Source organism: Somniosus microcephalus, chromosome 2, assembly GCF_052327205.1.
Source record: "Somniosus microcephalus isolate GS21.2 chromosome 2, FLI_Smic_1.0, whole genome shotgun sequence".
NCBI lineage: Eukaryota > Metazoa > Chordata > Chondrichthyes > Squaliformes > Somniosidae > Somniosus > Somniosus microcephalus.
In genome coordinates this window covers 325656283-325682541 of record NC_140988.1, presented here as the reverse complement: position 1 = coordinate 325682541, position 26259 = coordinate 325656283, and the positions used below count along the sequence as shown (strand labels likewise).

Below are 26259 nucleotides of genomic sequence, written 5' to 3'. Positions count from 1 at the left end.
AAATGAGATGAAGGAAAGAATCTTTAAAAAGGCCACAGTCTTCTGTTTAACAGAAACAACAAAGCAAATGCGCTCAAGAGTCACATGAGTGGTCCTTGCACGCATGGCCAATCTCATGCCGTGACAAGGGTGCTAGCATGCAGTGACAGGAAGGAACGCTCTGTCACACAGCACTGCATGAGAGGAATCAGGGGCCGGATTAAGACATAAAAACTGTGCCAAAACAATTCAAAGGGATTATCTTTTTGTAATACAAGAAAACTGAAATGAATTAACCCTTTCGCCAATGGCAACCTTTGGACCAAGGCGAATACAGCTTCAGCAAACAAGGTCACCTCAGAGAAAAGATTAATGGTCTGGATGTTGAAGCAAGTAATGGTATTGACAATAAAGTGTTACTTTTTTTTTGTTTGAAACATGCTGTGGTATAATTCCTTCATTCAGGGGAAAAAAGACCACAGCTCAGCTATTGTATAAAAAGATCTAAAGTTAAAACAATCTATGGGAATACAGTTATTGGGCTTGATGGTTATTGATAAGAACAAGATTTTTATAATTACATTTAATATTGTATCCAAAGAAAATTAAAATGGTTGAATGTTATCAGGGAAAAGCAGCATTTTTACATAGGTGAGGTTTGGTTTTATTTAAATAATAATTTCATGCAATTTTTAAATGTTTAATCTTACTGCAAAATAAAAATCATATCAGACAAATCATTTTTAAAAGCCTTAGTCATTTTTATGTAATTCCAAAAAATGTCGAATTATTTTAGTTGTAGATATATATGAATGTTAATAGTCCCGTTATACTGCAGCTATTGTATCGATATGACTGCAAGAGAGTTCAATCACCAATGAGAGGAGTCAAATTTAGGCAAGTGGTGTGAGACCACCTTGAGGAGGCAGCCTTACACTTTTGCAATGGATGCAGTGCAACAGAAAAACAAACCAAACTTCAAAAAGTTTGGGCTCTTTGCCAGTCTTAAAAATGTAACTGGCATTTGGACTGTGGTGAACACAGCACTGCGCATGAATGTGAACCCACAGGTGCTGGCGTCAAACTGGTATCTGCCTTATAATAACACTATCAATATTATTTCTGCTCAAGGCAGTAACCTGTCACCTGAATCAGGGTTACACCTGAAACCTTAACCTATTTTTACAGCACTTGCAGTTTTTCTTTTTGTCCATTAATAAAGATGGCACCTCATTTCTCTTGTTAAAATTACAAACTACAGTGGTGTGAAATTTTTCCCGTCTGGATGTTTTCTCCCTGTATGGATCACTACACAAACAGTGCTCACTCACAGCAAAATATTACAGAGGATAATGCCACGCTAGCTAGGAAATGCACTGGCAGCTGCCTGACAATTCAAGCATATTATCACTCAGCAAGGACTTCTTCAAAACATCACTAAAATATTTGCGGTATTGTTACAAATTTTATCCAAAGGGTTGTCCTTTCTAACATACATACATATTATATTCACACTAATTAATCTATATGTATGTGTGCATGCGTGCGTGTGTGTGTTTGTGTGTATGTGCATATGCAAGCAACATAGTGAAGCAAAATGATGCGTTTAACTTATTTACAGCCATTAAGCTTAAGCCCTAAAGTATTCCTACTGCATAATATCTGGCCTTCCAATGTTTCCCTTAAAGAATGACTAATCTTTTGGCCCAAAATGAACTCAAAATCCTCCACTTTCCAAATATTTGAGATTCACAGTAGGCAAAGCCAATTAGAGAGGCTTGCTACAGAAGATAGAGTTACCACAATCCCAAATGTTATTGTGATTCCCATGACTTTACAAATGTAATTGAGTTATCATGACAGGTCTTTTTTTTGCATAGTGGGTACTTTTACACAACACCTTCCAAAAAAAAGTGTTACCAGGAGCATCACAAACATCAGGCAGTCAGAAATCCATAATTTTGCTTGAGACCTGCGTGCACTGCTGATCTCTCTGTGGCATGCACGATTTGTTACTAACTATTGCCATTAACGTTCCTGATCCACGAGTGTAAATTTTTCCCATTGGCAATTACTGACTTGTATACAGCTGTTCAAACATGACAAAATAGCCAAACCAGAATAGCATGAACAAGATTATAAGAGTACAAAAAGTATAAAGTATGAAATGAGAATACTAAGCAAAAAGGATTTGTGATGGTTTCGATGCCAGGTTCGACTTCCAACTGAATAAACCACATTTATGAAGGGACAGTAACCAATACATTTGAGAGAGTTCATGGAGAGAAATTAAGAATGAAAGCTGCCAGTTGCTTTCCGTCAGTTATTAGCCAGCTCTGCTTTAAGGACCATTAACCCCTCAAAATGCCAGTCAAGAGTTTTGACGATTCTAACCAGAAGAGGATGGGTTCAGAGAAAACCCCAGCATTTAGAAAGTTATCACAGAATCACAGAAACCCCACAGTGCAGATAGAGGCCATTTCGGCCCATCGAGCCTGCACCGACACATATCCCACCCGATCCCCGTAACCCCTACACCAACACATATCCCACCCTATCCCCGTAACCCCACGTATTTAATCCCCCTAACACTAAGGGTCAATTTATCATAGCCAATCAACCTAACCCGCACATCTTTGGACTGTGGGAAGAAACCGGAGCACCCGGAGGAAACCCACGCAAACACGGGGAAAATGTGCAAACTCCACACAGACAGTCACCCGAGGCCGGATTCGAACCCGGGTCCCTGGCGCTGTGAGGCAACAGTGCTAACCACTATGCCACCGTGCTGCCTTATCTCACAGAGCCAATGACCTGGTGTTGTTGGTGCTGCCAGGACACACAGTAAATAGATTTTAATGGTCTGATGGGCCAGTAGACGAATTTTGAATGGGTGATTTTCGTTTTCAAATGAACACATTTGTCATCAAGATTGGTAAGTATTGATGCAAAGAAAATGAAGAAAATAACAATTTTACAGAGAATTTAAAATTAAAAGATTAAGCTAGAACAAAAAATGGAAAAGAATACTCATAAATTGAAAAGTATTCTCATAACCAGAAGGAAATGATCAGTAAAATCAAAGGCAAATGTCTCACTTTTCTCTATTCTGATGCTCCTCCGAGCTTTTCATTCTGGCTTCTCCTAAACATCAAATACACTGCCTGGCGTACACTTCCTCTTCCCTGAGAGCAAGACTCATAGCGCTGTCTTCTACTCTAACTTGTTCTTTCCATGGTGTGGCCCTTATCACCGAATCACATCTATCTCATCTTCTTTTCAATCTTGGTGGTATCCTGCATTATTGACCTTGGCCTCAATATTTAAATAAAACATGAATAATTTCTGAACCCTGACATAATTATCATAGATGTTACAGCACAGAAACCGGTCCTCCAGCCTTTAAAGCCTGTGCCAATTTTTTCTCCACAAGACACGGAGTCTAATCCCCTTGCTCCCCATATCCTTTAATATTCCTTCTTTACAAGTGGTTTTTAAAAGAATTTATGGACTCTGCTTCAACAACAGGTCTGTGGCAGTGAATTGAAAATTCTAACCACCCTCTGTGTAAAGTAATTTTCCAATCTTCCATTTAATTTTTTGTGATTATTTTAAATTTGTTCTCTCTGGTTGCTGTCTCCTCAAACAAAGGAAGCAATATCAATATTTACCTTATCATAACCTTTCATAATTTTGAAAACATCTATCAGGTCATCCCTTAACCATCTCGGCTTTAGTAAAAAAACATACTTCTCAAGTATCTCAACATAAATATGCCTGACAACTTCCTCTATACTGCACATTTCCCGTTACTTTTATATCCATCCTATAATTGAGGGCACAAAGCTGTACACAATATTTCCAACTTGTAGAAGTTCAACTTTACCTCTTCCCTTTTGTAGTCTAAGGGCAGGATTTTAACTCAGGTGCGGGATGGTGTCGTGTTATCTGCATTTCGTGTTATCCACCCAAATCTAAATGGACGTGGGAGATTGATGCAATTATAACTTAATTGTCCAATTGATTTCCAACGTGTGGGAACCCTTGGCAAATGGGTTTTTCATGACTGAAAGTCACCTCCGATGACGTCATCATTGCTGCTGCATTTAAGGTCTACAGCAAGCCTTGCTTCTTCTGCAGGCTGCCAAGCTTTCTTCGTTTGGTGTGAGACCCCTGCAGGAAAGATGACAAGCGGAAGGCCCAGATCAGCTCCTCGCTTCGACGAGGTGGCCCTGCAGGCATTGGTGGATGGGGGCTAGGGCCAACAGGGTGGTGCTCTTCCCTTCCTCAGGGAGGAAGAGGCCTCCCAAGCAAACTAAGGCAGTGTGGTGCAGGAGGTCAACTCCTTGGGAGTCACACGAAGAACCTGGGTTCAGTACCGGAAAAGATTTCATGACCTTCAGCGCACTGGAAAAGTGAGTATGAATTTCCCATCACCCTCAATCTGATCCCCATTGCCTTTCCTCACCAGCACTCAGCTTTAGCAATCTCTTCCTCCACATCCCACTTGACACTGACATCCATGCACCCTTGCCCATTCCCCCTCTCTCTATGCTCACATTCACATAACTATTTGATCATGCAGCCCTCACACTCCCTATCACTGTGATGTTTTGAACACAACTGACAACACTCAGGAAGGACCCTTGGTCGTGCAACCTCACTCCATCTTTGTCTCCTTCTAAGTATCTATGCTATGCAATCTCTACACTCACTCCTTCATTCTCACTCAATCTCCACTTGTCTCCCTCATTGCAGGAAAAGAGAGCTCACAACAAATGAGAGCGAGCCAGGACAGGAGGAGGGACAGCCTCAATAGCCCACCTGACCCCCTGGGAGGAGGCGGTACTGGAAATAGTGGGAAGCGAGGATGATGCGCACGTGGGGGACAGACAGACAGGTGCAACACAGCAAGCTGGTGACAGAAAAGTTTCCCATCTCTCTCTTTGACATTGCATGAGTTGCTGACAATGATTGTGAAGCTCTAACAGATGGACTTATGAGCATCTGCAAAAAGCAATGTGCATGTAGCCTTGGCATTACATCTCTGACTCTTTCCTTTACTCCCCCACAGGACCATCACAAGCATCCGTCCCCCCTAGCCAGGAAGAAGAGGCTGAGCAGCCAGAGTCCTCAGAGGAAGCTGCAACCTCTGAGGGTGCAGCATCACCAGAAATCTGCGCACCCAGCATCAGTGCAGACACTCACACCTCGGTGGGACCTTTGGGACATAGAGTAGTGTTGTCACCTGGTGTATCACAGCTCACAAGTGAGCATCAGCAGATTGTGGAGACAGTGACAGCAGTAGAGAGTCCAAGTCGGAGGGCGCAGGACTCTGCCAGCTTGGCTCAGCAGCATGTCGACCCTCTGCCTTTGGGTCCATCCATGAGATCAGAGATGATGGAACTCCAGGCACAGATGCAGGAGTCTCTGGCAGGTTTTGTCTCTAGGGTCGCTGCAAGTGTGGAGCGAATGGAGGAGTCCATAGCAGACATGACCAGAGCCTTTGTGGAGTCATTGGCGCATAAACGCATCACCACGGAAAGGATGGCTACCTCCGTGGAAAGGATGGCTACCGTAGAGGAGAGGATGGCTACGGCCATGGAGGAGCTTAGTCGCCAGGGTATGGAAAACATGGTCATTGTTCAGAATAGAATGACATCTCTTGAGGAGCGATGGGCATCTATTGAACAGAGAAACCAGAACTTCATGGAGGTCCTTCTGAGTAGGACTGCCATTGCAGATACAGGTCCCCATGGCCCCCCTGATGTGCAGCAAGGTGCTCTCCAGCCACTTACAGGCGCTGAGCGGGACCTGACCCATGAGAGGGAGGTTGGTGGCAGACCTCAAGGAAGTGGGGGCTCCTCTCCAAGTGCTCACACTTCCATGCCACAGCAGAGCCTTCGGTCAGAGCCCCACCGGAGTCCACACCCAAGTGAGATAGGCGTTTCAACCCCTGCACAGCCACAGGAGCAGCAGACTGTTGATGAGCCCTCACAGGCTCGGAACCCCAGAGGATGCCCACCAAAGGTGTCGAGACAGGAGCAGCAGGAAAGTGAGCAAGGGGCCTCCACATCTGTTGATGCCACAGGGGAGGCACTACGTAGGAGCACGCGTAAGAGGAAAATTCTGCACAAATAGTCACAAGAGTAGTCACTTGGGTGCAATTTTGTGTTTACTGTAAAAATGCCATCACTTTGTTATTGTCCATAAAAATCCTGATGGCAAATGTTGCAGTTGTGGCGTCTGTCATTTCGCTATTGGGACTTCCACATTGAGGGCTTAGGAATACTTGCAACTGTCAGTATGGTGGTCAGAGTGCTAGGAATCCTCTGGTTCTTGGCCATTGTCAATACTCTGGTAAGAAGCTGCGAGGCAAAAGTGTTTGATTGACTAGGCTAAGCAAATCTGGCCAGGATGAGTGCGTTCCTTGCATCCCGGGCAGCAATGTTCTCGCGTAATGCTGCCGCTGGTTGATGGGCCTCTACAGGATGTTCGTTTTCACACTCCTCCTCCTCATCTGAGGAGGATATGTGAGGAGCCACTTGGTCCTCAGGAATCTGCAAGCCACGACGCTGTGCCATGTTGTGAAGTTCACAGCAAACCACGACAATTCTGGAGGCCCTGGCTGCTGAGTACTGTAGGGCTCCACCTGATCTATCCAGGCATCTGCAGCGCATCTTCAGCAAACCAATGGTTTGCTCGATTATGGCTCTGGTGGACATGTGGCTGGAGTTGTAGCTCTCCTCAGCTTCGTTGGATGGTCTCCTCAACGGCCTCATTAGCCACGTCCTCAGGGGATAGCCTGTCTCCAAGTAGCCATCCGTTAAGTTGGTCTGGCGGACTGAATAGCGGAAGCACACTAGACTGGCGCAGTATGAAGGAGTCATGGCAACTGCCAGGGTACTTGGCACAAACATGCAAAATGTCCTTCTTGTGGTCACACACCAGCTGAACGTTAAGGGAGTGGAAGCCCTTGTGGTTGACAAAAATACCTGGATTGCGATGGGGTGCCTTAAGGGCCACATGTGTGCAGTCAACGACGCCCTGCACCCTTGGAAAGCCTGCCAGATGAGCTAATCCAACCACTCGCGCCGTGACACTTGCTCGATCCTTGGTGAAATGGATGTGATTGTGCGCGAGGGCAAAGAGGGCATCGGTTACCTGCGCTATGCAAGTGTGTGCGGCCGCCTGGGAGATGCCGCTGATCCCTGGAGTGAGCCTGAGGCAAAAAAACTGAGTGCGGTGGTGACTTTGACGGCTACTGGTATTGCTTGTCCACCTGGTCCTCTGGGCAGCAGGTCTTGCTGTAGCATTGCGCAGATGTCAGTCACTACCTCTCGTGAAAGTCGGAGCCGCCTTTGGCACTGCTGCTCAGACATGTTGAGATAGTTGACCCTGTGTCTGTAGACCTTTTTTGGGGGGTATCTCCTGCGCCGACAGGCTTCCAGGCGCTGGCCCCTTCTGGCCTGTGCAGCTTCAGGTGGGTGAGCTGCAGCCTGGCGCTCCTGCTGCTGCTGCTGTTGTTCCTGGTTCTGCTGGTGCCGCGGCTAGTGCGCAAGCTCCTCTAATGCCCAGATGGGAAGGAAATAAATGGCTCCCATGCTTCTGGTATATGCCTCAGTTGAGGAAGCGCTGAGTGAAGGTGGCGAGAGGGGTTTCCCAGGAGGTCACACTGGAGATGGGTGTCAGGCTCCAACCTTCCACAGGTGTGGTTAAGCCTTCTAAAAGTTGCCCCAGACCTGAGACCACTAAGTCCTGCCACCTGCAAATGATGGCTGATCAAATCTCCTCTTTAATGGTTGACCTGCAGTTGATAGTCAGCAATCCAATAGTGCTCCCGCCAGGTTTCACCATCGTGTTTCCCACCAGGCGTGTTTCACGTGGGAAAAAGGTTAAAATCACAAGGCCTTTTAAAATAGGATTATAGAGGCCATTTAGTGCTTGTTAAGGCCTTAACGACCAGTCCCGCCTGTTGGATGAGGGACGGAGTCGGGACCATCAGACACGACTGAGTTAAAATTGCTCGGAGTCGGGAACCAGGCGGGGGGGTCCCACATGCTAGTTTTTGCGATTTTAACCCCCCACACGCCTCCAATCCCGCCTCCATGGCTCAATGAAAATCCTGCCCTATGTCTCCATGATACAAAACCAAAATTACTTGACCTATTTGTGTTCTCACTATTAATTATGTGTATCTGCAAACCAAGGTCCCCTCTGTTCCTTTACTCCATTTAAAATCTGCCATTTACTGTGTATTTTGTTTCCTTATTTGATTTCCAAAAAACATTGTTTCTGCATTGAACTGCATCTGCTACCTATCTGCCCATCCTACTAGCCTGTCTCTGTCATCCAGCCGTTGTTCACAATCCTCATCACAACTTGGGAGTCATCAGCAAGTTTCAATACTGTTCCTTGAATTCCTCAGTCCAGATCATTTATGAATATAGTAACTAAGAAGAATCCGAACATAGACCTTCATGGGACATTACTCTTTCAGTAATCTTTACAATCTAAATAAACTTTCTTTTATCCCTACACTTTACTTACTGACATCCAACCATCTTTCTATCCACATGGCTACATTCCCCTCAATTCCTTGCATCTATATCTTTGTCATGAGGATAGACCAACAGGCCAATAATTTCCTGGCTTATCTGTGCTTTTTTCAAGAGGGAAGTCATATTTGCCACTTGCGAGTCCGCTGGCACAATTTTCCTTTCCACAAAATTTTGGAAAATTATAGTCAGAACAATTGCTAATTCTTCCTTGGCTTTCCTCAGGATTATAACTGGAGCCTGTACTATTCTTCACTGGTTTCCTTCAGGATCCTGGGATATAAACCATCAGGTTCCACTGATTTGCCAACCTTTAGATTGAGTACCTCTTTTAGTACCTTTTCTTTTTAGTAACCTCCACTTACTGTTCTACACACAATTGTAGTGGTTCGACAATCCCAATATCTACCTCCTCTGTGAAAACAGAGGCAAAGTAATTACTTAGTATGATCCCAGCCTTTGATACACTTGCTTTTTTACTCACTTGACTTGTACTCTTGCCATCCTCTGCTTAACAGGGCGCTAATGGGGCGCAAAACAACTAGCGCCCGGGCGCGGCAATGTTTGCGCCGCTCGTGAAATTTACCACTAAACACTACCGCCACGATCTCCTGCGCCCGCAGATCGTGATGTTAGTCGAGCGTGCAACGCCCCGGACCGGATATTGAGTGGCGCCCCCTGCCTTTCTGCCTGCCACTACCAACAGCCATGTTTTAGTTGTTGCTATTAAGAAAAAGAAAAGAACTTGTATTTATATAGCGCTTTTCACAACCTCAGGATGTCACAAATCGCTTCACAGCCAATTCAGTACTTTTGAGGTGTTGCAATGTCGTTGCTCAGGTGGATGTTAAAAATCTCCCAGCACCATTGGAAGAGGAGCAGGGTGTTATTCTGGTATCCTGGCCAACATTCCTTTCTGACCCAACACCATCAAAAGCAGATTAACAGGTCATTCATCTTGTTGCTGTTAGTGGGATCTTGTGGTGTACAAAATGGCTGCTGCACTTGTCTATCTTACAAGTTACTGCATTGCATAGAGTTCATTTTGACATTTCTGAGAGCCATTAAACACTATCAAAAGATATATGTCTTTTGTTTTTTTGACAGCTAATCATTACTTCCTAATTTACCCTGCCTTCACGTTTCCTCTTTTTAACCATAGTGGAATTATTTGCCTTGGCCTTTCACCTTGGCTTTTCGATTCAAAAAAAAGTTCAAGGAGATTTGTTGGATTTGCTGACCTTACAGACTTGTGTGAAATCTGCAAAAGTCTGGAGAATATTCTGGGGTTGCAGGACTTATTTAAATGTGTCAGGAGTGCCTGCAGGCAGGTGGCGAGTTGAGCCGCACTAACAGCTTTTGATTTAGTTTGTCCACTGTTTTGCTGTTCAGAGTAAAAAAAGCACCAGACTGCATGTTAATAGACTGTCTGGCAAATTGGGCAGTGTGTGATAGCTTAGGTTTTCTTCAGTTAAACATCTACTCCATAAATACATAGCTGTGAGAGTTTTCACTATGGGCTCATTATTGTTGTTTCTTGCATGTGTTTCTTTTATTATTCTTGGCCTTTTCTCCAGCCCAGCATTTAGCAGCTTCAAAACATAACCCTTTTAAGATGGTTAAAAAATTACATAAATTACTTAAAACATTAAATTAACTGGAACACAGTTCTGGCTCTGACAAAGGTGGAAGGACTCCTTCGAAATATAATTTAAAGGTTTTGGAAAATTTGTACACCAAATGAAACTCAAAGTTTATTGCTTGTGATTTATAATCCAATGACAATACTTTGCGAGGACTTGCACAATGAAACTGGCAACATTTAGTTACTTCACAGCTTTTACCAACTAAAAAAATGAACACAAAAACAAATAAGTTCACTTATGCTCCACCTGAACTTCAGCACTCGTGCTAATTAAAAGCAACAACCACGACACTAGATAGAACTATTCGTATTGAGAGTCTTTAGACCTAATTAAATCTCTGCTTGTCTAATGGCTCAGTAAGTACATTGCCTTGCATATAAATGGAACGACATCGGTCTGCAAGGTCCCATGTTTGAACCTTGGTCTGTGGTGTGATCACGTTCTCCCCTTCCTCTGCTCTATCATTAGTGGCAAGCTTTCAGCCATCTTGTCCCTCACTCGGGAACTCTCTTCCTAAATCCCTTTGTCTTTTTACATCTTTCACTACTTTCAATAGCTTCCTTAATACCTATATCTTGGTCACTGCACTTTTGGTCGCCTACCTTAAACCGCCAACCTTCCTCAACTCCTGTTCTGGTCCGATGCCCAATTGTAAAGCTTCTTAGCACACTTTGCTACATTAAAGGTGCTATAAATATAAATGCAAAATGTTTTTGTAGTAGGGGTACAAGAAGGCGGCTCACCACCACCTTCTCAAAAGGCAATTAGGGATGGGCAATAAATGCTGGCCTTGCCAGTGACGCCCACATCCCATGAACGAATACATTAAAAAAAATGTTTTAAACTACAATTGGCCTTACCATGCCCAAACCTTTGAGAGTGGGCAAGGAAGCTAGTCCTACTGTTATCCCATAATAATCCCTGTTGGAAAGTTTGCAAATATAGGCATCAAGTGAGAACAGGATCAGGATTGAATTTAATGCCCTTCCCCTATCCCGTCAATAAGACAGTCCATTGACGTTCAATAACAAGGTACACACATGAACGGCTCCACGCAAGCCCGCTACCAGAGGGCTGACAGTGTCCACAGAAATGTATCCAAATATGACTCACCCACTTGGGAGAGCAAGTAAGAAAATTGGCAGGGAGGGTGAAAAAGACAGGGGATGGAATTTCTCCTATTGTTTTTCAGTACTAATTTATTTTGTCTCCATAACAGGTGAAACAGATTTTCCAAATTTAAATGCCTTGTAACAGGCATTTATTCATTAAAAAAAACTCTTTAATTACAAGAGAACCAAACAAAAAAAGTAGTAATTTTAAACACAGTAAAAACTCGTGGTAATGTTTCCAGTCATTACATAATTCACAGACAGTTAGGATTCATACAGAATTCTTCTTTAAGACTTGCATTCAGACAGTCGCTATACTTCCTCTCGACACCCTGGGGTAAAGCTGTTTGAGCCCGAGAGGTCACTATAACAATTAACGTACAGACGAGGTTTGTAGAAAACAACCCAACTAAGACGGAAACATGATTTAGACTCTGATTTATGGTACATTGTTTCCCTTTTATTGCTAAGAGGCTGATTTGTACGATTCGAGAAACCTATAATATAGAATAGTAGCCACGTGGGAGAAAGTTACAAGGCAGTCTAACATCACCTAGGGACTCAGGCGAAGTTATAAGCCATGAAGAACAGAGCTCAAGCAATTTACAAGTCACCTGAATCCCAACGTTTAGGTTTATATCCTTGTAATTTTCTCCTAGCTATTTGTTATTTTATACAATCAATATACACCATCTTATAGTTAGCATTTTTATGGTTTGGGAGTATTCCAGTGTTTCTTGCTGCATTCAGGAGTCCTCCACCATATCAATGTGGTTCTCAGTAAGAGTCGCAAGTGGTAATTGGGTTCCTTTTGCGTTGTCATTATAACAGTTTTATGAAAAAAAAACTTTGCAGTATGTTAAAATGAAATTTCATCAACGGCGTATAATCCAAAAAACAAGCATTTCTACAATTCATACAAAAGAAAGAGGCAGGTGTAACTGAAGCATTGCCTTTAGCACTATAACAGGACCGTGTAATAATGGACTTCACTGTTGATGGCTCATATTTCATAATAAGACTGGCATTGGTATGAGACAATGAAATATAAACTGCAGTTGTGAAGGGTCACAAGGTAAAACATTAAACTGCCTTTCTCTTTCCGATGCTGCCTGATCTGTTGTGCACATTCTGTTTTTAATTCACGATGTTTAGTTTTCAAACCATTAATTATTATCACAAGGCCAGTTAGATTTAATCTTGTATCTCTCCATTCAGTTGCTAAATAGTTGCAAATATTAAAGCACATTAGGTAAAACAACAGGAGCACCCAAAACTTCATACTCCAGTGCTGTATTAGGACAGGATTCAGATAAAGCCATACTGGCACATCAGCATGTATTGAGAATAAACACATTGGGCCAGAAATTCGGGTCCCCACGGGTGAGTACGCGCTGGGTACTCACGCGTAGGCCCAACAAAAGTGCCGGTTTCGTGCATGCATTGCGCATGCACGGGAAACCGGAACTTCCGTTCCCTTAAAGGAAGGGGTTCACAGGTCGAACACGTGCGCCAGAGAGTCAGCGCGTACGCCTGGAACTTCCGTTTTTTTTCCAGGTTTCTCTGGGAGGGTAAGTCTCCAGGAGCTACGCTTTTAAAAAGCAGTCGCAAGGCCTGCTTTTAACAAGGTAAGTGGTGAATTAAGTAAAATTAAAACATTTTTTCCACAGGTTTATTATTTTTAAATACTTTAAAGAAAGGTAAGTTTATTTTTAGCCCCGCAAAAAACTGTAATTAATTTTTTCAAAAATTTAAATTATTGTTTAAAATAGTTATTTTATGTAATTTATAGTTATTTTAAAAATGTGATTTTTAAAAAATTTATTTGAAGTTTTAGTTATGTTTTGGGGCTGAACTCATCATAGATTTGACAGGTCTTCCTGTCAAATCTATGAATAGAGATTCCCTGCTACGATTGGCTCTCCATGGCCCACGTGATCCCAGGGGACGCTTCAAACTAACTGCGCCCCTGGGATACGCAAGCACTGCGCGCCAGCAGTTGGAGGAGGCCCAGGATCGGAATCCCACGCGGGCCCACAGCTCAACGGCCGGCGCGCTAGGTAAGTGCAGGTCGGAGGCTTGCATCCGCAGGAAGCCTCCGACCCGAATTTCTGGGCCAATAAATTAAAGGGTATGTACAGTAATCATGTAGTTTATAAACACACACACACACGCACGTATATAGCGCATTAATTTTGACCTAAATATTGTAGGGGTTAGAGAACATATAGATATAACTAAATATATTTCACTTAGCAGCCTCTCCTCCCCTTGACATTTTCACTTGAACAATCCTATCATCAGGATATCTTTTAAAACTCAAAGTTATGTTCCCTGATGGTTGAGTGAATAAATATACCATGTTGTGATAGTGACAGGATATCTGCCTCCCCCTCCCACCACTTGCTAATATGCGCTGTTGAAGAATGCCTGATAGCTGTGGAGCTGTACCCAATGTAAGCTGGCACCTTCAGGAGAGGGGCTGGGCGGGGAAGGTTATAAACGATTAATGTCAACATGGTTTAGTTTTCGGTCAATTTTTGACGTCATCGGTTTTACTGAAGATGACTGTATGGGAGCTGAAATAACATTAATAGAAACTTGGACAAACTGCGGAATGATTCGGTGTCAATTGTGTGCGTGTTGATGCAGTATCAGGCTCAGCAGCCCTTCCCTGCCAGTACCCCCCCAGTAATGTGACCAGCATTTACCTCTACAACAAAAGTCCTTGAGATATTGGCTGAGATGGAAAAAAACAAAAGGTCGTTAAACGCTGACCATAACCTTTTCTGTTCAATTTTGTAAAATGGCTTCAAAGGTGGATTATTTTTAAAAAAATACTTCATGCTGGTATATGATAAAATCACATCGTTGTAGCCAAAACAACTGACCTAGCACAAACAATGCAACCATGAAAATAACCATTTATAGTAAAGGCCATTCACAGAGCTCTGTACTTTTTTAACTGTAAGATTGAAAATCGGAGGGAAACGCGTAAGTTTTTACTGCTGTAATTTAATTGTGGCAAAACACAAGACATATCACAAAGATATTCTCTTGCGGTCGTATACAACATACTGTTGAAGTTCCCATCCCAACTGAAATAAGACCGATGACACGATAAAACACGAGAGTGCAGAACACATGACAAACTCGCCTCACCCTCTGGACATAAACTCACGGTTTTAAAAAAGAAGAAAGAACCAAGAATTCCATTCAAAAGTTGCCACAATAAAAAAAAAGGCTACTTGGGAGGTGAAAAAAATAAAATAAAACAACAATCCAACAATGCCGGGCAGTTCACAGCTTCATACTCAATGTCATCGTGGTACATGGCACACAAAGTGTTCTCTTTTAATTAAAGGACTGGAGTTGTGTTATTCACAATCTTAGTATAGTTATGAAATAAATACAAGTGCAACTGCAATGGAAAGTGCCTGGCAAGAAAACAATGTTTTGTAAAAGCTAGTAAATTTCCATCAATTAATGGATACGCACATAATTATATCACATGCCACTGATACGATGTGACAGCCAAAGCTTGATCATTTGTCAGGAAGAATAGTGCAAAACTAATGTTTTCACCCAGCAGGGTGTTCATGTTATCTCACATTTCTGTCAAAAGTACACATATAACGAGAAGTCTGAGGAGTTGCAGACTATGCACCTAGAGCTAGAAATGGAAAGCAAATCAACAGGAAAACCTTCCACTTGGTGCTTTATGGCTCAGGTGGTATTGAGGCTGTGCCTTTTTTTTGCATTGATGGTCTCGAAATACTGAAGGACTTTTAACCGTGGGGAACAATTGCCATTGTACACAATATTCCAACATTTTTTTTTATACTTCCCCCTCTGAAAAGTTGTTAATGATTTGATTTACACCTGTATTACTGAAGCCACACATTTATTTAGGATGGTAACATAGAGAGCTCAAGCACAGAATTACATTTTACAAGCTTGCCTTTATTTTTCTTTAACAAGGGGAAAAACCAGAACCTTTTCAACTCGTGTAAAAGGATGGGTTTCCTGAGACAAAACTTTCTTTTGGTACTTCCGAATAGTGTAAAATGTGATGAACAGAGATTATATATTACATAATACATGTATTAAAAAATATCAGCATTAATCTGAACTCCCTTGCCACTCTTTGCATGGTTGTGAAAATGATTCTACTAGCTACTTGTAAAGGAAATACACAAAACGCAAACAGGAATTTTCTGTAGATGGTTTTCCAATATGAGATATCTCTTTATACCATGAAAGCTTCATCAGCTTGTTTCAAGATTAAATGTCCTACTTAATTATACTTCAATTCAGTTCACATTATGTAAGGTGTTCTTTTCTTTTTTTGAGAAGTAAGAAAAAGGCAGCACAGTAGTGGTGGCTTGGTAATCGCTCCTGTGAAGTGCCTTGAGACGTTTTATTACATTAATTAAAGTGCTATATAAATGGAAGTTGTTGTTAGTGAACCAACACTTCGCAGCAGGTTAGTGTTGTCACAGGTGAGATTCTCACAGAAGTGAGTTCGTAATCTCAGCGACATCACTGCAGAGAGAAAGTTTGGTAGAGCCCTCTAGAAGGGACAGAAAGGCAGCTACTTTTACATATCTTCTCGTTGCCACTTGTCTTTAGAAATATAAGACAAGGCTAAAATTCTTCTTAACGGGCTACAAGCACAAGCCATCCAACACTATCAACATATTATTTCATATTTGTCACCCATTTTCTTGCTTTGCTGCTTGAGCCAAATAAATGCTGCAGTAAAAAAAAATGTACTTTGAAAAATGGCAAATAAAATTTCTACAGTATTAGCAAATGGCACTTTAAAAATGATGATGTACAATTCCAGTACCGCATATGTAACAGTGCACTGCAAATACAGCTATGTTGTATCATCAGCTGAGTGTCAGCTCAGTGGTGGCCCACTTGCCTCTGGGTCAAAGGTCATGGGTTCAAGCCACACTTCAGAGCCTTAAGTACACAATCTGGGCTGATACTTCCATGCAGTATTGAGAGAGTGCTGCACTGTCCGAGGTGCCATCTTTCAGATGAGACATTAAACCAAGGCCCTGTCTGCAATCTCAAGCAGACGTTAAAGATCCCATGGCACTATTCGAAGAACAGCAGGGGAGTTCTCCTGGTGTTCTAATCAACATTTATCCATCAAGTGACACTGCTAAAACAGATTATCGAGTCTTTTATCTCATTGCTGCTTGTGGGACCTTGGCTGCCTTGTTTCCTACAACAGTAACTACAGCTCAAAAATACTTTGGTTGTGAAGCATTTTGAGTCGTCCTGAGCTCATGAATGGTGCTGCATAAAGAAGAAAAGTTTATATTCTTCCTTTCTTATTGTTACTGAGTTTTTTCAAATTGGCTAAAAATAGCAGCCCCACTGTATTAACATTTTCAAAACTGAGTAGTCAGTTTGTGGTTCAAATGAAACCAGCCTCAATGAACTTGTGTGAAACAATCACCATATTAGGGGAACTGGTTCATCAGAACATTCACACATCCGAACTGCTGCAAAGAGAGTTGCCACTTACCTATCTTTCCTTACTCTTGAGTATTTTTATGTTTTAAAATTGCAGCTCAGAGGCAGTCTGGGATAAGATACTGGATTGATTGCAGCACTCAAACACCAAATCATGATATCATTGTACAAAATGTCTGTTTCACAGGCTGACTGCAGCAAAGTCAAATACCCAGTGGCAGGAGTGGAATAAATGTACTGAATGGTAAAACGGTGTTAGCCTTGGCTCAGTGGTAGCACTCTTGCCTCAGAGTCAGAAGCACATGGTATCAAGCCCCACTCCAGGACTTGAGCACATGATCTTGGCTGACACACCAGTGCAGTACTGAGTTAGTTATGCACTGTCGCAGGTGCCGTCTTTTGGATAAGATAAACCGAGATCCTGTCTGCCCTCTCAGGTGGACGTAAAAGATCCCATGGCACTATTTGAAGAGCAGAGTAGTTCTCCCATTGTCCCAGCCAACAGTTATCCCTCAACCAACACGACTTGGCCTCCAGCCAAGCTGTTCCAGTACAACTACAACACTGGCAGCTACCCGACAATGTGGAAAACTGCACAGGTATGTCCTGTCCACAAAAAGCAGGACAAATCCAATCCGGACAATTATCGCCCCATCAGTCTACTCTCAATCATCAGCAAAGTGATGGAAGGTGTCGTCAACAGTGCTTTCAAGCGGCATTTACTCACCAATAACCTGCTCACCGATGCTCAGTTTGGGTTCCGCCAGGACCACTTGGCTCCAGACCTCATTACAGCCTCGGTCCAAACATGGACAAAAGAGCTGAATTCCAGAGGTGAGGTGAGAGTGACTGCCCTTGACATCAAGGCAACATTTGATCGAGTGTGGCCTCAAGGAGCCCTAGTAAAATTGAAGTCAATGGGAATCAGGTGGAAAACACTCCACTGGCTGGAGTCATACCTAGCACAAAGGAAGATTGTTGTAGCTGTTGGAGGTCAATCATCTCAGCCCCAGGACATCGCTGCAGGAGTTCCTCAGGGCAGTGTCCTAGGCCCAACCATCTTCAGCTGCTTCATCAATGACCTTCCCTCCATCATAGGCTCAGAAGTGGGGATGTTTGCTGATGATTGCACAGTGTTCAGTTCCATTCGCAACTCCTCAGGTTATGAAGCAATCCCGCATGTAGCAAGACCTGAACAACATCCAGGCTTGGCTTATAAGTGGCAAGTAACATTCATGCCACACAACTGCCAGGCAATGACTATCTCCAACAAGCGACAGTCTAACCACCTCCCCATGACATTCAATGGCATTACCATCGCTGAATCCCCCAACATCAATATCCTCAGGGTTAAGAAACTTAACTGGACCAGCCACATAAATACTGTAGCTACAAGAGCAGGTCAGAGGCTGGGTATTCTGTAGCGAGTGTCTCACCTCCTGACTCCCCAAAGCCTTTCCACAATCTACAAGGCACAAGTCAGGAGTGTGATGGAATACTCTCCACTTGCCTGGATGAGTGCAGCTCCAACAACACTCAAGAAGCTCGACACCATCCAGGACAAAACAGCCCGCTTGATTGGCACCCCATCCACCACCTTAAGCATTCACTCCCTCCACCACCGGCGCACCGTGGCTGCAGTAAATACCATCTACAAGATGCACTGCAGCAACTCGCCAAGGCTTCTTTGGCAGCACCTCCCAAACCCGCACCCTCGACCACCTCGAAGGACAAGGGCAGCAGGCGCATGGGAACACCATCACCTGCAAGATCCCCTCCAAATTACACACCATCCTGACTTGGAAATATATCGCCGATCCTTCATCGTCGCTGGGTCAAAATCCTGGAACTGCCTCCTAACAGCACTGTTGGGAGTACCTTCACCACAGGGACTGCAGCGGTTCAAGAAAGCGACTCACCACCACCTTCTCAAGGGCAATCAGGGATGGACAGTAAATGCTGGCCTTGCCAGCGATGCCCACATCCCAGGAACAAATAAAAACAAGTTGCGATAATTGGTCATTTATCTCATTGCTGTTTGTGGGACCTTGTTGTGTGCAAATTGGCTGCTGTATAACCATACTTCAAGGTAATTAATTGGCTGTGAAGTGCTTTGGTATGTCCTGAGGTCAATTCAATTCAAGTTCTTTCTTTCTTAAAGTGGCACCAGTAACATTCTTGGTGATACTGATGATATAAATTTCAATTCTAAACAATAATGATGGGTGGGAAAGTCTAAAATCAAATGGCCATCTCAAAGTTTCAACGACGGTGCCATGCTCTGATTTAGAATCCTAAACCTGCGTTAGACTTGTGACTCAGTCCTCCGCTCAACCATGTTATTTTTCTTATAATGGAGTGAGGTCCTTCTCCTTAAGACACTGTCTCTTGTTGGGGTAACATTTCACCACTGCTGGCCATCCATATCTCACTGGCATCTATGAAACTAGTCAACAACAACAACTTGCATTTATATAGCACTTTTAATGTACAAAACGTCCCAAGGCGCTTCAGACAAAAATGGACACTAAGCCAAAAGCTTGGTCAAAAAAGTAGATTTTAAGGAAAGTCTTAAAGGAGGACAGAGAAGTGGAGAGGCGGAGAAGTTTAGAGCAGGAATTCCAGAGCTTAGGGCCTGGACGGCTAAGGTACAGCTAGCAATGGTGGGGCGAAGGGAGAGGAGGATGCAACAAGAGTTGGAGGAATGCAGAGTTCTCAGAGGGTTGTAGGGCAAGAGGAGGTTACATAGATTGGGAGAGGTGCAGTCACGAGGGGACTTGAACATGAAGGTGATAACTTTATATCTAAGTTGTTGAGGGACCAGGAGCCAATCTAGATCACTGAACACAGGGATGATGGGCGAGTGGAACTTGGTGCGGGTGAGGGTAATGGCAGCAAGAATTTTGGATGAGCTGCATTTCTAGAGGGTGGAGAATGGGAGAGTCAGCCAGGAGAGCATTGGAATAATCGAGTCTGGAGGTGGCAAAGGCATGGATGAGAGTTTCAGCAGAGGAGCCGAGGTAGATGAACTGAGCTAAGAGCCTTCAATATCTTAGTTATTACTGAAATATTTCAGTACCGGAGAAGCTGGTAAATATTAATTTTTAAAAATTGAACCAAGGTGAAAGGCTAAAGTTCAGGGCACCATCAAGGTTAAGAAACGGGGTGGGGTGGGGGGGGAGGCAAAGGGGTGCAACAAGTAGGTACTGATTAGCTGACGCCAATTTTGGATTTTAAAAAGTCTGTAGACTCCTGTAGGATAGGAGGAGAAAGAACGTGAATGATGGTGTATTTAGAACTCAGAAGGAACAAGAGAAGGAGGGTCAAAGGAGTAATGGTCATACTACTTCAAAATAAAGACAGGAATATTTGGCACTGGATTACTGGTCTACCTGAACAACTGTAACACGAAGAAGGGGTCTTGTTTTAATGTGTCATCTGAAGGACACACCTTTGACAATGCAACACACTAGCCTAGGTACAATAGCAAAATACTGCGGATGCTGGAAATCTGAAATAACAACAGATAATGCTGGAAATACTCAGCAGGCCAGGCAGCATCCGTGGAGAGAGAAACAGAGTTAATCCCTGCCCCCATTTTTCATGCTGTATGATTTTGCCATTCCCATTTGCAACATTTTCACAGTATGTTCCTTCAATTCCTTCCTCCCCTCCTAACCCCCCCAATGTCTCTGCACCTGCTTAATATCTGTTATATTTCCAGCTTTTTCCAGTTCTGGTGAAGGGTCCCAGACCTGAAACTTTAACTCTGTTTCTCTCTCCACGGATGCTGCCTGGCCTGCTGAGTATTTCCAGCATTTTCTGTTACACTCGCCTAGATTATGTGCTCACGTCCTGGAGTGGGGCTTGAACCCACAACTTTCTGAACCATACCATCCCTGAAGACTCCCACATGCTTAGGTTACAGCAAGCACAATGGCCTAACCTAATGGATAGCCTCGTAGAAAAAGATCCCAAGCACTCTGCGCACTGACGCGTCACACCACGTTCTTAAAGTTTCAATCAACCATTCTTATATAAATGTTTTTAATAATGGTAAAATATGAAAAAGAAAATATCTTTTATTTGGAAGGTTTGTAAGTTATGGAAATTGGAGCTTCTTATTTTAGACTTCATTCTTTTAAAGCTTGAGATTTGATCTTATAAAATCTGAGCAGGAATAAACCAAAATGGAGATAGGCCTTTGAATTGTTCCACTGTCATTATTATGTCTGGGGTCAAAAAGATTTATTTGTTTATATTTAATTTATTGAACCCAAGGCAAGCAATGTAGGACACCACCAATGTTGGAAAGAGTAGAAGAGTGGATGAAATAAGAACTAAGTAGTAGTGATTAGATTTGGTCCAGTTTGAGTTTTAAAAGCTTACAGATTGTAGGAGGATGGGAAGACCGAGAGAGGTAGGTACCAGGAAAGAATGAGTCAAGATTTCAACATAGTGAGAATGCAGGGAGGAGGAAGAATGTGTAGGGTGGCTTACTTAGAGCAAGAACAAGGAACAAGATGGTTCAGTTACTTTGAAAATCTACTCAATTTTGTAGTGGTTTGTCTGCAACCATTATACACAAGTGGGGGGTACATTGTTAATGCTTTAACATCTTAAGAGACATTAGCCTTTTGCATTGAACACAAACATGATACACGCACCATGACTAAAACACATGTCACATCATGACAGGAACCAGCATGTTATTGGTGTTTTTTTTTGTTTTGCAGTGTGATACTATGTTACTATCTTGTAGATACTGTACTTAAGATGATTCTCCATTAAGCACTTAGAACTTGACAAGAACATTACTTAATAATGCTTTTTGAGTTTTACAATGCACTACACTGCAATGAGATTTGCTTTGGCAAAATACAGTTGACATAATCATGATCATGTTGTGGAAAAATAAGAGACTTGCAGAAGGAGCTTTTGTTGAATAGCTGGAGTCTGACTGGTCCCTGATTCTGCTCCACCCCTCCCCCCTCCACCCATCCCCAGAGTGCTGCTTATGCCACATCAGCTCAGATTTAGTTTTCATTAGCTTTCATTTCTTCTGGGTATAGGAAATTTTCATGTACTGATTTATCACTAAAACAATAAAACTGGCTTTAAGAGAGAGAGAGAAAAAAAATTCATTCTAGGCAACACAGTAAAATTATGATAAACTTTATAAACAAACAACTAGGGGAAACTTTTTGGCTATTTTTAGTGGGCTCACTACCGAGAGATCGATTTTTGTGTTTGCATTTATTGGATCTTGTTCAGGCTGACAGAGAAACAAATTAGTGAAACAATTAAACGTTGAAATAAATTAAAATGTTTGGGGACAAGTCTTAAGTTTTCTTACTCATCAATCATTACATAGCTCAGAAGTGCTGGATACACACATATAATTTATATATACAAATTATTTCTACTAAGTACATTAACAATCATGCACTGGAAGACACTAAAAAAAGAGATTTATTTTGTGATGCTACTGTCATAATATTGATTTCAGGACAGTCCACTTTAAACATAGATTAATGCTTTTGAGAAATTTGAAAACTAAGCATTGCTTGAAGATGTGAGGTGAAATGTGAATTTAATTCATTTTTTACACCACTTCATTATCAGTCTTAGAGCACTGTTTGTGTGCGTGTGTGTGCGTGTACTTATATATAGGGGGAGGGAGAGAAGTAATATTTCTACTTATCCTAGAGTTCACCCATTTTATATATTTTCTTGAAATGTCCAGTGAAGTATTTTTCAAATATGCACGTATTAATTCTACAACTTTCTTTTTAGAACATTAAATATTATGAAGTCCAATTCAAAGGGTTATGACTCCTGATACATGTAATAATATGATCCAAGTTACTAACATTCAATTCAGATTCTTTTAAATAATATTGCCTAACATCTACAGGCACATATTCGTATACCCACACACAAATAACTTGTAGTTTTCTTTGAGTAGATGAGCAAAATTTACATTTGAAAAATAACTTTGGAGTTTGAGGGATAACTTGAGCTCAATTAAATTCTAAAAAAAAAATGGGTACCTACTTTCCAAAATGCTGCACCTGCAATTTTTTATACATAAAAAATGTAAAAATGGCAGCTAGACGTTCAACTGCAGTTTAAAAGTTATACTTTAGTACAATGATCGACGAGGGTTTTGTTTTTGTAACTACAGCAATGCTGAGATACATTAATCTCTGAACTGGTATAAAGATGTCAAGCCATATGCAGCAACAATAATAGCAGTCACACTAAAGTACTTGAGTAGCATACATTTTAAAATGTGATACTCACATTAAGGCTTAAAACCCCAGGTAACAATGACACATTTCCTTACATTTCAAACTACATGCATAATTTTCTGATTACAACATAATTGAATCAGTGCAAATTCAACACTTTACACATTTGAGCGATGCACGGATACCAAATGCTGACTGAAATGGGTGAAGGAAGCAGAAAATGGTTCTGTTGGTAACATAGGTCATCTTGCCAGTCACTTCAGCAAAAACCCCAAGCCTATTTAAGAGTTTCCTCTTACAACCCTTGTCCCCACTCTCAAGTTAATTTGATAAATTACCATATTTAAGTATTTGCACCTTGCAGGCCATCAAATTCTTATATAAATAATAAACCTCTGATTCCATTCTGTGAAATCATGATGAAAATTAAAATGCACAAAAACAAATAAAAATTAAAGAATTTATTTAATGCATTTTTCATGAAGTGCAAACATGATTCCTCTCTATACAAAAATGGATACAACAATATTTCCAAATTAAAATACTCATATTACTATACACCCTCTTTAAGCAATCACAACATAAATGAATTACACTATGTCAGAACTAGTACAATAGTTTCTCAAACTGACCACAAATGATGATAATACTGTCACTTATTGTCTGGATCTACTCAGAATATTCTTTCCTACCTAGCAACTTTACAATTTTGGGGCTTAGCACATGATAGCAAATAACGATTTAATATTATCACTTCATGTGCATTAATTTGGTCAGTCCTGCATTAATCAGGTCACAAAATGGACATAACTCACACAGCACATTAAAGTAAGAATAATGAGGATTGCTAAAGCCATTTGGGAAGCGGAGGAACCCATACGCCTGGGCTCTAGAACGATTTGCTGAATAGAAATGCCCGACATTAAAATCTGGCTTCAGAAACAAAATCACTTCTGAAATCTGGACCTTTTGCTGTAATCACTTAGAATCAGTCGTAAACATGCAGACATTCGAGTTCAACACTGAAAATATGATTTATGACGTCAACATTAGAACTCTTCCTTCCCACCCTCCAACTAGAATGTATTTCAGTCCTGCTGTTTTAATGCCACAGTTTTCTGCATCTACAAGGTTAGTAAATAATTGTTTTAATTTTTTGACATGTTCCTGCTTTTATTTCAGGATCCTTTTGCATTTTGAGCTATTCAGTAGGCAAAAATAAAAATGATTATTATTCACCACTTGAGTTTTAAAGAGTGACCAGATTTGTTTCTCGAAAAATCACTGCAGTCAATAAATTGGTCTCATTGCAAAAAATATTTAAACAAGCACAATTTACATGCGCTGGAAGTCATGCAAAAAGAAGTTAACACATGACCAACAAACCTTCTGTTCCTGTTTTTTGGAGGGAAGAATAACCATTTTATTTAAATTATGCTGTATTTTGTAGCATATTTTGGCACCTTGCTGTCAAAGATAACTATCCTCTTCTGCAATGCTGAATTTACCTCAACATAACCCCCACCACCCCCTCCCATCAGAAAATGTATTTGGAAAATTAAGTTAAGCGCCAGGAAGCAGAATACTGTGCATTTAGAATATGTCAACTATTTAAAAGCTATATAGGAAACGCAATGCCAATTAAAAAAAACAAATCCAGGTTCTTATTTTCTCTGCTCTGTTTGTAAACAAAAGCGTCACCGAAAAAAAAAGTTACTAAAACTGAAGTGTTTCCTGAGTGTTATACAAATTGTTTGGTTCTTTAATGGCTTTTGCAATGCTACATTTAAATTTTTTTGTCAACCAGCGTTCTCCATTTATTTTCCCATTTGCAGTGCTTGTCACAATCACGTTCAATTTGAGCAAATGTACCTGTTCATTTCCTCATTTTTTTTTACCCTTGCACTTTTACAATTTTAATTCAGTAGTTTCAAAAGAAATTCAATCGCCCAACATTTGTTTCTCAAATTAAAAGGGGTAAGAAAAAAAACTTTAGCGTGTAATTCTAATTAGGATGCAGTTTTACTTTGCTTCCAACAAAACGACTCCAATTAAATCAGACTACCTCAAACATTCTTTGAAAAAGTAACTATGAAAAAAAAGCTAGAATAAACTATATAAAATTATGGTACGGCCACAGCCAGAGATGACAAAAAATTAAATCAAATACACAAAATTACTTTTAAAAGGATGAATATGCATAACAATAGTGATTGCATTCCTTGCTCTCTAATTTAAATAACGGCGATGCCTCGTAATTAGGTTGCTGTGTAGCCTTTTGTTTTTCCTTTGTTTATTCATTATTCTGATTTTTTCCACCTTCTCTGCCTAGAGCTATCTGTTGCCAAAATCAGTCGGGAGACTCCACAGAACCTGAAGAGTTGTTTTGCTTGTCACTAGTGCGCGATGTTTCGTCCAACCTCACAAATAAAGCATTAAATAAGAAACAAAAATGCTCTCCAGCACTATTTTCTAAAACACATCTTGAAAGAATTTTGAAGATAAGAATAAAAGGAATTTCTTTTTTTTTTAAAAAGCGCAATTCTCGTGAATAAAAACTTTACCCTGTGCTTTCAGCGGTCAGCACACGGCATAAACAATCTCCGCAAGATGTTTGGCACGATATCAAGCCCGGCGCAACGTTGCTGCGGAGCCAGAACAATGCCCGCTGTATTATGCACAAAAATCTGATTGTCAAGTTCATGTACAAAGGGGAGATCTGTGTTTACTGAAAGCCTACAGTATCGCCATCCCGTTATAACACTCACGTAACTTTAAAAAAAAAAGAAGTTTGTTTTACCACTAGCTGAGAACCAAGGATCGTGTCTACTGCAGTGGGCGCAGTCCCATACTGTTGCCGTAATACGTTACTTTTCTTTTAATTTAACAATGAAAATTCCAAGTTACCTGATGTCATTTAAAAAAAATTAACTCCAGTATTTTAGTGTCATTATTTTGTGGTCAGGGAAACAGTGATAATCTAGATGATTCCAATGTCGTACAACGCTGTTTAGGAGCTGTTCATATTTTAATATGATTCAAAATTTCTGCAAAAAGTTGAAAAAAAAACCTCATTCTATTTTTGCTGTCTTATCTAATTACAAAGAATTCAAGTGGCTATCTTGTAATTACAATTTAAAACAGGGTCTGTAATAGACTGGTCCTTCAGGGAAGGGAGATGCACGTACACAGGAAGAAAAGCAGCTTTTGAAGCAAA

At 41.4% G+C, this 26259-nt stretch overlaps 1 protein-coding gene across 13 annotated transcripts in view; it reads right to left on the bottom strand.

Annotated features, from left to right (window-relative positions):
* The window catches only part of tcf4 (transcription factor 4), a 679628-nt gene that overhangs the window by 146385 nt on the left and 506984 nt on the right, over positions 1 to 26259 (bottom strand). The window lies entirely within an intron of this gene.